This window comes from Hyperolius riggenbachi, chromosome 12 (assembly GCF_040937935.1).
Source record: "Hyperolius riggenbachi isolate aHypRig1 chromosome 12, aHypRig1.pri, whole genome shotgun sequence".
Taxonomy (NCBI): domain Eukaryota; kingdom Metazoa; phylum Chordata; class Amphibia; order Anura; family Hyperoliidae; genus Hyperolius; species Hyperolius riggenbachi.
The window spans coordinates 240,929,482-240,942,030 of NC_090657.1; the positions used below are offsets into that span (position 1 = coordinate 240,929,482).

Below are 12,549 nucleotides of genomic sequence, written 5' to 3' on the forward strand. Positions count from 1 at the left end.
ATGGTCAGGAAAGCGGAGAGTCATAACAGATAATCAACAATGCCTAAGCTTGAGTGTGAGCTCCAAGATTCTCACACTCCAGAAACTAGACTAGAATATAACAATAATGCAGATGGTACTGAATTCCTAGACTAAGGTGTGAGTTCCTTGGCCATCAACACCTTGGAAACTGAACTAGAGAATAATACAAATAATAACAGATTTCCTAGACTAATGTGTGAGATCCTTGGCCATCAACACCTTGGAAACTGGTCTAATAAACACAGATACTGACAAGGTCTGAGTGCTACCACGTAGTGATCGCAACGCCAGACACCAGAGAAATGACCAGCACCCAGTATATATACACTAGCGCTCTCCAGCGCCTCCCCTAAGTGCTGGACCAATGAAGGTTGCTGGAATTGTCAGCTGACCGGCTTGGTCAGCTGACCCCCTTCTGACTGCCATAAAGGCCCTGCCTCTCTGCGCGCGCACGCGTCCTCCTAAACCAATGTGGACTATCAGTCCCAGCCACACCAGTCAAGCGTTGTAATGTTTCTGCCGTGTTGGATGCGGAATCCGCCGCACCGCTGTCCGTGCGTGTGGCGCTTTCTCCGCATTCCGCATTACTAAGAGGAGCAGGCCTATGCGAGCAACTTGCCGCATTGGACGCGGAATCCGCCGCCCTGTTGTTAGAGCATGCGGCGGTTTCTCCGCGCTCCGACTGCGCGCCAGCTGCCATGTTGAACGCGGAGTCAGCCGCCTCACCTTGAGTATTGGCGGCGGCTTTTCCGCGTTTTCTCACAGATAATTTTCCAAAAAGGACACCTACTGTGTGTGGGCGGAGCTGTGCTGATGCTTACCGCACCTCCCGTGACCATGCGTCTCCTTCCGTTCTCCTGTAATTGTCTAAGTTCTCCAATTCCTGGCCGGTGCCCTCCGTCCCAAACATACTGGGCAGCACTTGGGCAGTATGGCCTTGTGAACGCGCGTACGTCAAAAGGGGTCACCAGGGAGGCGTGCAAGTGGACACACCGCGCATGCGCAGCATAGCATGTCCGGGTCGGAGGGCACCCACCAGGAAGTGAAGAATGTGGACAATTACACAAGAATGGAGGGAGCCGCTGGGGCAGGTAAGCATCTGCATTCTGCACAACTCCCCCCACACACAGTAGGTGTCTTTTTTTGAAAAATATATATTTTTTGTATCCTATACATGTCCTAAAGAAACACACAAAAAAGGAAAGTATCTATGGCCCCTTTTCCACTAGCAATCGCTAGCGTGCGCGCTGAACGCTAGCGATTGCGATTCAACAAAAGTACAAAATTTTGCGGCGATTTTCCGACGTTTGAGATCACGATTTTGCTATGCTATGCACTGCATAGCAAAATCGCGGCAATAATCGTTCCGCCGCACGATCGCGATTAGGTAAAAAAACGAATCGCGGTAGTGAAAATGACCTACCGCGATTCCTATGTTAAAAAAGCAAACCGTAGCGATTTTAAAATCACTAGCGGTTTGCGATTTTGCGATTCACCAATCGCAAACGCTACAGTGGAAAAGGGCTCATACTATTTGCACTGGCTGCGCTTCCAATTGCGTTTTTATGGATCGTCGTGATTTGCCTGTTTTTGTGGTAAGGGCGCCGCATGCTGCGGTTTTCCCGCCTCTGATAATTGGTTTTAACTTCTGGTTTTAAATTCATTGTGAAAGCGCATTTGCGACGATCGTGATTATTAGTGTAGAAGAGCCCTTACTGAACATATAGACATCCCCCCACATATCAAAAATAATAATTGCTGGGGGGGGGAGATATGGCTGATCAAAGTGATGGATTGGAAAGAGATAAAAGTGGAAGTGCTGCAATATAATAATAATAAGATGTGAAATAGTTCCACCAATCTGAATAATGGAGGTAAAATATGGAACGCTTCACGAATTTGCGTGTCATCCTTGCGCAGGGGCCATGCTAATCTTCTCTGTATCGTTCCAATTTTAGTATATGTCCTGCCGAAGCGAGGACAAACTCCTAGCCTGCCTGGTCTCTATATATAGTCTGTCCCCCGCAGACAGCCCTACATATGGCGACGGAAAATTTTTATTTTTTTTTTATATCCTTTTTACATATTGTTGAAATCCTCACTTAACGGAAAAAAAATAATATTTCCCTTCAAAAATCTGTTACTTGGATGAGAAACATGAAAGTTCTAGCCGCGAGCGGCGCATGCAAATGAGAGAGCGGCCGCGTGGCATGCTGGGAGGAGAGGAAGGCGAGACTGGGAACATTGCAGGGCGTGGCGAGCATTGTGACGTCACACTGGCGTGTGGAAGAAACAGAGCGGTTGCCATGGCGATAGAAACGCCGCGAGCTGCAGGTGTCCTCGCCCCCGCTAGATATCCGCGAGACCCGCGGACTGAGCGGTATTCAGGGCAGCGCGGCTCCTGGATAACCGGGGAACGCGCATCTGCGCCGCAAGAGGGCGCTCGCTTCGACTGTTCTGCGCCTGCAGAGCGCCACCTGCCGGAATCCCGCGCAATGACTCCGAAACGGGCGCCGCGCATTCATTGTCCAGTAATGAGAATCCTTTACAGCGCTCATCATCTGTTGCTCGCTCTGTGTATGTAATCCCTCGGCTGCCACAGGGGGCGCTGTGCGTCTTCATACAGTGAACTGCTGGTCTGTATAACGCTCTGTGTATGTAATCCCTCTGGCTGCCACAGGGGGCGCTGTTCGCCTTCATACAGTGAACTGCTGGTCTATATAATGCATGTGGATAGCAGTGACGTGTAGTGGGAAAGGCTCAGAAGGAGGAATCCTCCCTTTATTAACCAGGCAGCAGAGTGGCGCAGCGGAAGCGTGCTGGGCCCATAACCCAGAGGTCGATGGATCGAAACCATCCTCTGCTAGTTTTTATTTTTACTTCCTTTTTTGTGTGTGTAATGCTGGACATACACGGCTCAATTCTCCCACTCCATCGTTTCGTCGCTCTATTCCGCAGGCTTATCTTCCGCTCATTTTTTAAATCTTTTTCCATTCACGGAATCGAGCGTGGAAAAGATCGGGCGGGAAATCGGACACTTCGGAGATTATCTATCGAGCAAGAGAACCAGAGACGTTGGACAAAAGATTTTATACATACCTGGGGCTTCCCCCAGCCCCATAAGACTGGATCGCTCCCACACCGCCGTCCTCCACTGCCTCTATCCGCCTGTACCGGGTCCCGTGCTTTCGACCAGTCGAGCCAGTCAACGCAAGAGCAGTGCGTCACTGCCGGCGGACGCGCCAAATTGTACGCAAGAGCAGGGACTCCCTCCATATCCTTACGCATGCGCCTCCATACATAGGCGCATGCGTAAGGATATGGAGGGAGTCCCTGTAATGCGGACAATTGGTCACGTCCGCCAGAAGTAACGGGACCCGGTAGCGGCGATAGATGCAGCGGAGGATGGCGGCGTGGGAGCGATCCAGGCTTATGGGGCTGGAGGAAGCCCCAGGTATGTATAAAAGCTTTTTCATTTTTCAATACAGTTCGTCTCTGGTTCCCTTTAATTGCTTAAAATTGAGCCGTGTATTCCCAGCATAAATTATACATCTAGCAGTTTTGGCGGCCAATTGACCAATAGACAGGTTCATCCCTGATTGAATATGATTGGACAGAGATTTGTTGGCCACCGTAAACCGCAGGCCAATTCACAATCAATCAGCACGAAATCGTTCATTCGGCAATCGGCCTCTGTCTTGACGCCGCCCTCACCCGCTGCCCCTCCTAATGTTCATGTTGACCCTTCCCCCACATCAACACTTTACCTGTCTGGCGTCTGTCCGGACTCCTCTTCCGCGTTCACGCCCCACGTGGTTGCCAGGGTACTGAACGCGGGGGGAGGCGGTGGTGTGTGACATCACACACGTGCTCCTGCATGCAATGCACCGGCAACCACAGGCGTGAATCCGGAAGAGGAGTGAGGACACCAGACTGGTAAATGGGCACCAGGGGACTATGTGTAGATTGGGGGGGACAGCAGCCATGGGCCTCTGTCGTGTTAGTCATTTACAATTACTGCACGCCGTTACCGCCGCGCACCGGATAGAGTATGCTGGCCCGAGATTTTCCAGCAGGTGAGATTGATGCATGCAACCAATTTCGCCCTGAAATTGGTCGCATTGGCGATCGGGCGTGCTTTTGGCTGCATCGATTTTTATACGATTCGATAATAAAAATCAGATGGTAGCTCTACTGCCAAATAGAGATGGCCCGAACCTCCCAAAATACTTCTCATGATTTCTAGGATAAAGTAGCAACCCTAGAAATGTAAAACTCATGAGCGATTTGTGATTCAGCTGTGCAGTGGAAAAAGGCCATTGCTGTGATTTTTGGTAAGGGCCTTTAGTGATCACGCTGGGGGATGTGGCTGATCAAGGGCATGGATTGGAAAGAGTTAAATGTGGAAGTGCTGTAATAATAATAATAATAATAATAATAATTCATGGTGGAATTGTTTTAGCAGTAAGTATAGCATCTGCACAACTCTCCCCCCCCCCCCCCCCCCCCCCAGTGGCATAGCTAAGGAGCTGTTGGCCCCAATGCAGTCGCTACCTCTGCAACCCCTATTGCTACGCCCCTGCTCCCCACACACAGTAGGCGTCTTTTCTGAAAGATATTGAGTGATAAAGAAACACACAAAAAAGAAAAGTATCTAAAGCCCAATCTACACGATTCGATTCTTTATACGATTTGATTACGATTCTATTTACGACCCAATTAAATCCGACATGTCCGATCGGGATTCGATTGAATTCGATTTGCCATTGCAAAACAATGGCAAATCGAATTGAATCGAATCCTGATCGGACATGTCGGAATTAATTAGATCGTAAATAGAATCGTAATCAAATCGTATAAAGAATCGTATCGTGTAGATTGGGCTTAAAAGACTATTTGCACTGGCTGCGCTTCCAATTGCGTTTACGGATCGTCGTGATTTGCCTGTTCCTGTGGTAAGGGCGCCGCATGCTGCGGTTTTCCCGCCTCTGATAATTGGTTTTACCTTCCGCAGCAATCCCGTCACACATCGCGGTAGTCAAGGCGCTCGGTGTACATAGTGAAAATTGTGAAAGTGCATTTGTGACGATGGCGATTATTAGTGTACGAGGGCCCTTATTGAACACAGACATCCCCCCACATATTGCAAATAATCATTGCTGGGGGGGGGGGGTATATGGCTGATCAGACTAATGGATTAGAAAGAGGTAAAAGTGGATTTGCTGTAATATTCTAATAATAATAAGAGGTGAAATAGTTCCATGAATCTGAACAATGGAGGTAAAATATGGAACGCTTCACGAATTTGCGTGTCATCCTTGCGCAGGGGCCATGCTAATCTTCTCTGTATCGTTCCAATTTTAGTATATGTCCTGCCGAAGCGAGGACAAACTCCCAGCCGGCCTGCTCTCTATATATAGTCTGTCCCCCGCAGGGCATGCAGCTTAGGGCGACGGAAGAATATATATTTATTTTTTTCTATCGTTTTTAAATGTTGTTGAAATCCTCACTTTACAGAAAAAAAATAATATTTCCCTTTAGAATGCTGTTACATGAATGAGAAACATGAAAGTTCTATCTGTGAGCGGCGCATGCAAATGAGAGAAATGCCGCGAGGCATGCTGGGAGGAGAGGAGGCGCGCGGTGTGGCTGGAAGCATTGCAGGGCGTGGCGTGGATTGTGACGTCACACATGCGTGAGGAAAAAGCAGAGCGGTTGCCATGGCGATAGAACGCCGCGAGCTGCAGGTGTTCCCGCCCCCCCGCTAGACCCGCGGACTGACCAGTATTCGGGAATCATCTTTAGCATGTAGTAGAGGAGAGAGCGGCCGCGGGGCATGCTGGGAGGAGAGGAGGCGGGTGCCGAGGAAGTGCAGCGCGTGAGGTGCGCTAACATTGTGTGAGGAAGAAACGGTGCGGTTGCCATGGCGATAGAACGCCGCGTGCTCCAGGTGTTCTGCCCTCGCCTCCATCCACGCAAGCGCGGGATACAATGCACTGTACAGATCAGCTACAAGACCACGTGTAACGAGCGCCACCTAGAGGCAGCTTGCAGCCTTGTAAACTATATTTCGGCTCAGAGCCTTCCAGCCGGTTCCATGGTGTAATGGTTAGCACTCTGGACTCTGAATCCAGCGATCCGAGTTCAAATCTCGGTGGGACCTGGAATTTTTATTTTTTCACTGCTTGTAATTCGCAGTTTCTCATTGTTTGGCTTTGAAATGGAGCCACAAACTGCTTTTCCAGATAAATAAAAACACTATCATCTCCGTTTACCCCGGATGTGCCTAGATGGCATTTCTCTTCAGTGTAGTGAAATAAAAATGAGAAGTATACATATTAGTAGGCGGAGTCAGATGACCGCATGGCGGTACAATATGTAGAAGGCGCAATCTTCAGATATTTGCAATATTGTTCTGTGAAATAACCTCACAGAAAATTTCAGGTCCCACCGAGATTTGAACTCGGATCGCTGGATTCAGAGTCCAGAGTGCTAACCATTACACCATGGAACCCCTATGAGAAAGTGGGAGGTTGGAGTCTCCTCCTCCTGACCAATACCTATCTAGAGGGAAGGATCTGAATTGTATGAGCCGCCCCTTCCTCTTCTATTATTACCGTATTTTTCAGAATATAAGACGCACTTTTTCTACCGCAAATCTTTATATTCTAAAGATACCAAAAAATCAATGCAGAGTGCGCAGGGAAGCTGAACCGCCACTATACAATTACCTGATCCAGCAGCCGCGATCCTCCCCCCGGCTGTCGGCGATCCTCTACAGCATCCTCCTTTCATCCTGGGTCCCGCAGCGCGTTCCTCTTCAGTGGCAGCGGTAGGCAGGGACACCGGCAGCCTACCGCTGTGCAGAGCCGCCGGGGTCCGCTGGTCCATCTCTATAAACACTGCCGGGGTCCGCTGGTTCATTTGCATAATCGCCGCTGGAGTTCGCTGGGTCATCTGCATAATCGCCGCTGGAGTTTGCTGGGTCGCCGCCTCCATACACGCAGTTTTCTGCACTAGCCGCGCATGTGTGCCAGGCGGCGACCCAGCAAACTCCAGCGGCGATTATGCAGATGACCCAGCGAACTCCAGCGGCGATTATGCAGATGACCCAGCGAACTCCAGCGGCGATTATGCAGATGACCCAGCGAACTCCAGCGGCGATTATGCAGATGAACCAGCGGACCCGGCAGTGTTTATAGAGATGGCCCAGCGGACCCCGGCGGCTCTGCACAGCGGTAGGCGGCCGGTGTCCCTGCCTACCGCTGCCACTGAAGAGGAACGCGCTGCGGGACCCAGAATGAAAGGAGGATGCTGAAGAGGATCGCCGACAGCCGGGGGGAGGATCGCGGCTGCTGGATCAGGTAATGTATGAAAGTGTATTGTAGTGCAGTGTAGTGCATTGTAGTGTAGTGTAGTGTAGTACATTGTAGTGTAGTGTATTGTAGTGTAACTGGTGGGGAAATAGGGCATAGTGTAGTGTAACTGGGCAGTGTAGTGTAGATAGAGTCGCTTAGAAGCATTTTTTTGGGTCATAAATGTCCATAAGATGCCCCTGCAGTATAGACGCACATAGGTTTAGTTTTCTGTCTTTTTTCCTGATTTTTGCCCTGTAAACCTAGGTGCGTCTTATATGCCAGAGCGTCTTATATTCCGAAAAATACGGTATTTAGTATTTATATATACGGTGTGCCCTTGTTCCACCGCTGTCCTCCTGCTAAGTTAACATAAGGCATTATAGGCACGTGCCTACAGGCGCATGATGATGGAAAGACCACTCTCTCCCCTCCCCCCTGCCTCCCTCCCTCCTTTCCTATGTAGAGTCCTGATGAGAGTGTAAATCAGAGGTTACTCACCCTGCTGTGGACATTCCACTACTGAGATCTCCCTTCAGTCAGGGGCACCTCTGGCTACCTAATACTAAGGGGCACCTGCAGCTACCTATGACGGGCAAGGAAATTAAGGAAGAAATGACAGCTGGGACAGCCCAGCACACTTGCGGTGCAGTTTAGTAGGGGTTCTAGGTTCATGGAGGGCGGAGTCTAGGGTGCCAGGACATCTGTGCCTATAGGCTCCTGTGATGTAAATCCAGGCCTGCATGCATGGAAGGCGGAGTCTAGGGTGCCAGGACATCTGTGCCTATAAGCTCCTGTGATGTAAATCCAGGCCTGCATGCATGGAGGGCGGAGTCTAGGGTGCCAGGACATCTGTGCCTATAAGCCCCTGTGAGGTAAATCCTGGCCTGCATGCATGGAGGGCGGAGTCTAGGGTGCCAGGACATCTGTGCCTATAGGCTCCTGTGATGTAAATCTGGGCCTGCATGCATGGAGGGCAGAGTCTAGGGTGCCAGGACATCTGTGCCTATAGGCTCCTGTTATGTAATTCCGGGCCTGCATGCATGGAGGGCGGAGTCTAGGGTGCCAGGACATCTGTGCCTATAGGCTCCTGTGATGTAAATCCGGGCCTGCATGCATGGAGGGCGGAGTCTAGGGTGCCAGGACATCTGTGCCTATAGGCTCCTGTGATGTAAATCCTGGCCTGCATGCATGGAGGGCGGAGTCTAGGGTGCCAGGAAATCTGTGCCTATAGGCTCCTGTGATGTAAATCCTGGCCTGCATGCATGGAGGGCGGAGTCTAGGGTGCCAGGACATCTGTGCCTATAGGCTCCTGTGATGTAAATCCGGGTCTGCATGCATGGAGGGTGGAGTCTAGGGTGCCGGGACATCTGTGCCTATAGGCACCTGTGATGTAAATCCGGGCCTGTATGCATGGAGGAAGGAGTCTAGGGTGCCAGGACATCTGTGCCTATAGGCTCCTGTGATGTACATCTGGGCCTGCATGCATGGAGGGCGGAGTCTAGGGTGCCAGGACATCTGTGGTTATAGGCTCCTGTGATGTAAATCCGGGCCTGCATGCATGGTGGGTGGAGTCTAGGGTGCCAGGACATCTGTGCCTATAGGCGCCTGTGATGTAAATCCGGGCCTGCATGCATGGAGGGCGGAGTCTAGGGTGCCAGGACATCTGTGCCTATAGGCTCCTGTGATGTAAAATTACTGCTCATTACTGTGATTATTCGCGTTCCAATCCTGGCCACAATAGCAGTATAGAGGGCGCTATTGCGGCCAGGAACACAAAGAATCACTCGAAATGGAAGTAGCTGCCGGCGGGGCCAGGAGGATCCGAGCGAGACTGCGTGGGCACCGAACAGCTGCAGGGGGGTGGTGGAAGCCCCAGGTGAGGAAAACTCATTTTTTTCTACACTTAAAGGGGCACTATGGCGAAAAATTGTAAAATTTAAAATATGTGCAAACATAGACAAATAAGAAGTACATTTTTTCCAGAGTAAAGTGAGCCATACATTACTTTTCTCCTATGTTGCTGTCACTTATAGTAGTAGTAGAAATCGACAGGTTTTGGTCTAGTCCATCTCTTCATAGGGGATTCTCAGGGATTTATTTAATTTCCACAGCACTTAGTGAATGGCAGTTGCTCTGTCCAACTGCCAAAACACTGTGTAGCGAGCAGGAAAGCTGGCCAGCATCATTGCTTAAAGGACTTACGAGGCCTGATTTTAAAAAAATAAACAAAAAAATTAGATACCTGTGTGTTTTTGTAAGGCACGGAGGAGGCCGTCCGTGCCGTTCCGCCGGGTCCCCGCTGCTGAATATCCCCCCGAACGACCCCCGACCGCACGGCCCGGGTCGGGCTCTCCAGCCTTCACCAAGATGGCCGCCGGAGCTGGCCGCGGCTGCGCAGTCCGCATAGCCGCGAGTGCGGCTGTGCAGCTCTAAGGCCAACCCCCCGATCCATGTAACAGTATCGTGGATCGGGGAGTTGGCCTTAGAGCTGCGCAGCCGCACTCGCGGCTATGCGGACTGCGCAGCCGCGGCCAGCTCCGGCGGCCATCTTGGTGAAGGCTGGAGAGCCCGACCCGGGCCGTGCGGTCGGGGGTCGTTCGGGGGGATATTCAGCAGCGGGAACCCGGCGGAACGGCACGGAGGGCGCGGACGGTGTCCTCCGTGCCTTACAAAAACACACAGGTATCTACCTTTTTTTTTTTTTTTTTTTAAATCAGGCCTCGTAAGTCCTTTAAATACTTTTTTAGGGAATATCTTTATAAAGAATTAAAGCCTTGCTGAGAATCCCCCATGAAGAGATGGACTAGTCCAAAACCTGTCGCTTCTGTCAGATTTCTACTACCTACTGTAAGTGACAGCAACATAGGAGAAAAGTAATCTGTGGCTCATTTCACCATGGAAAAAACATACTTCTTATTTGTTTATGCTTGCACATATTTTAACCAGTTCGGCCTATCTGGACGAGCTTCCTCGTCCAGATAGGCACTGCTGCTGCCGCCGGCTGGTGCGCGCGATCGGGCGCGCCCCCGCGCGTGCTCCCGCTGCCCGCCGCTAGCCCCCCGATCAGTGAATGGGAATATAATTCCCATTCACCGATCTAACTTCCCCGCAGAAATACCTTTCTGCCCCCAGGAAACTTCTCCCCAGCATTTTAGTTCCTAGATGCGAGATCGTTCGCATCCAGGACTTTTTTCACTGTGGCCATCTTGTGGCCAAATAGTAAACTGCACCCACATACATTTTTAATAAAAAAAAAAAAAATTACATTTAAAATTAGCAGTTTCCCTCCCACACCAAAAATTACCCATATACACTTTTTTTTATTAAAAAAAATAAAATAAATAAAAAAATACAATTAAAAAAAAACAAAAACAACATAAATAGTTACCCAAGGGTCTGAACTTTTTAAATATGCATGTCAAGAGAATAAGTTATTATATTATTTAAAATTATAAGCTTATAAATAGTGATGGACGCAAATTGAAAAAATGCACCTTTATTCCTAAATGAAATATCAGCACCATAAATTGTGATAGGGACATCGTTTAAACGGTGTAATAACCGGGACAGATGGGTAAATAAAATACATGGGTTTTAATTATGGTAGCGTATATTAATTTCAAAATATAATGGCCAAAAACTGAGAAATAATGAATTTTTTTCATTTCTTTCTTAATCTTCCTGTTAAAATAGATTTAGAAAAAAATAATTCTTAGCAAAATGTACTACCCAAAGAAAGCCTAATTAGTGGCGGAAAAAACAAGATATAGATCAATTCATTGTGATAAGTAGCGATAAAGTTATAGGCAAATGAATGGGAGGTGAACGTTGCTCGGATGCATGATATTTTCGGACTGCGGTGCTGAACCGGTTAAATGTTACAATTATTCACCATAGTGCCCCTTTAAGTGTCCCTTTAAAGGGAAGGTTCAGGGACTAGCTAAAAAAAATAAAAATCCATTTCCACTTACCTGGGGCTTCCTCCAGCCCGTGGCAGGCAGGAGGTGCCCTCGGCGCCGTTCCGCAGGCTCCCGGTGGTCTCCGGTGGCCGACCCGACCTGGCCAGGCCGGCGGCCAGGTCGGGCCTCTTCTGCGCTCCATGGTGCGTTCCACGCCGGCACGCTGACGTCATCGGACGTCCTCCGGGCTGTACTGCGCAGGCTCAGTAGTTCTGAGCCTGCGCAGTACAACCCGGAGGACGTCCGATGACGTCAGCGCGCTGGCGTGGAACGCACCATGGAGCGCAGAAGAGGCCCGACCTGGCCGCCGGCCTGGCCAGGTCGGGTCGGCCACCGGGAGCCTGCGGAGCGGTGCCGAGGGCACCTCCTGCCTGCCACGGGCTGGAGGAAGCCCCAGGTAAGTGGAAATGGATTTTTATTTTTTTTAGCTAGTCCCTGAACCTTCCCTTTAACTAAATGTAACAGAGGTTTATTACTGTATAAAGGAGGTGTATACGTAGATTTATGCATCCTGCAAGGCCAGGGTTTTTTTTTCCGGTTGTTTGAGACTTCTGATTAACTGAATTCTAGATAATGGGGGTTTTTACTGTCATTATATATTTACTAGGAAGAAGAGAAGATAAAAAGAAAAATAGTAAAAATTTCAGGTTCCACCGAGATTTGAACTCGGATCGCTGGATTCAAAGTCCAGAGTGCTAACCATTACACCATGGAACCAGCTGATTACAGGAAGCAGGTTCGTCACTAAACTCCCTCCCCACTGCAGGGTTCCTCCTTTTTAAAGTCAATGGGAACCTTTAAAAACATAAGCCAGATACTTACCTATTGAGAGGGAAGGCTCGGGGTCCTATAGAGCCTCCCCTCTCCTTTCCTCTCCCGATGCCTGTTCCAGCGCTGGATTCCCGTAGCAGTTATTTGACTAAATAAGTCAAACTCTGCCGCTGAAGGGAGGCTTCGGCAGTCTTCGGGAGCCCGAGTCCTCTGGAAGACAGGCCACTCAGTACTGCGCACGTGCAAGCGCCCTCACTCAGCTCCCGAAGTCCCCCGCTGGCTCAAACACGGGAGCCAGCGCAGCACCGAGGGCACCAGCAGAGGAGAGGGACGGCTCTATAGGACCCAGGGCCTCCCCTCAGTTTTTTTTTCCTTAACCCCCATTAGCTTTCTAGCAAACCTGAAGCAACCCCCCCCCCCCCCCAAAAAAAAAGAGTATG

At 49.8% G+C, this 12,549-nt stretch overlaps 5 non-coding genes across 5 annotated transcripts; 1 reads left to right on the forward strand and 4 right to left on the reverse strand.

Annotated features, from left to right (window-relative positions):
• Positions 1 to 1,896: 1,896 nt before the first annotated feature.
• On the reverse strand, positions 1,897 to 2,003 carry LOC137542603 (U6 spliceosomal RNA). The gene has a single exon (XR_011025485.1). It is a non-coding gene; the product is annotated as a U6 spliceosomal RNA (small nuclear RNA).
• A 3,299-nt stretch (positions 2,004 to 5,302) lies between these two features.
• On the reverse strand, positions 5,303 to 5,409 carry LOC137542604 (U6 spliceosomal RNA). The gene has a single exon (XR_011025486.1). It is a non-coding gene; the product is annotated as a U6 spliceosomal RNA (small nuclear RNA).
• A 703-nt stretch (positions 5,410 to 6,112) lies between these two features.
• TRNAQ-CUG (transfer RNA glutamine (anticodon CUG)) lies at positions 6,113 to 6,184 on the forward strand. Its single transcript has one exon. It is a non-coding gene; the product is annotated as a tRNA-Gln (tRNA).
• Positions 6,185 to 6,463: 279 nt separating this feature from the next.
• On the reverse strand, positions 6,464 to 6,535 carry TRNAQ-CUG (transfer RNA glutamine (anticodon CUG)). The gene has a single exon. It is a non-coding gene; the product is annotated as a tRNA-Gln (tRNA).
• Positions 6,536 to 11,983: 5,448 nt separating this feature from the next.
• On the reverse strand, positions 11,984 to 12,055 carry TRNAQ-UUG (transfer RNA glutamine (anticodon UUG)). The gene has a single exon. It is a non-coding gene; the product is annotated as a tRNA-Gln (tRNA).
• Between the last annotated feature and the right edge of the window lie 494 nt (positions 12,056 to 12,549).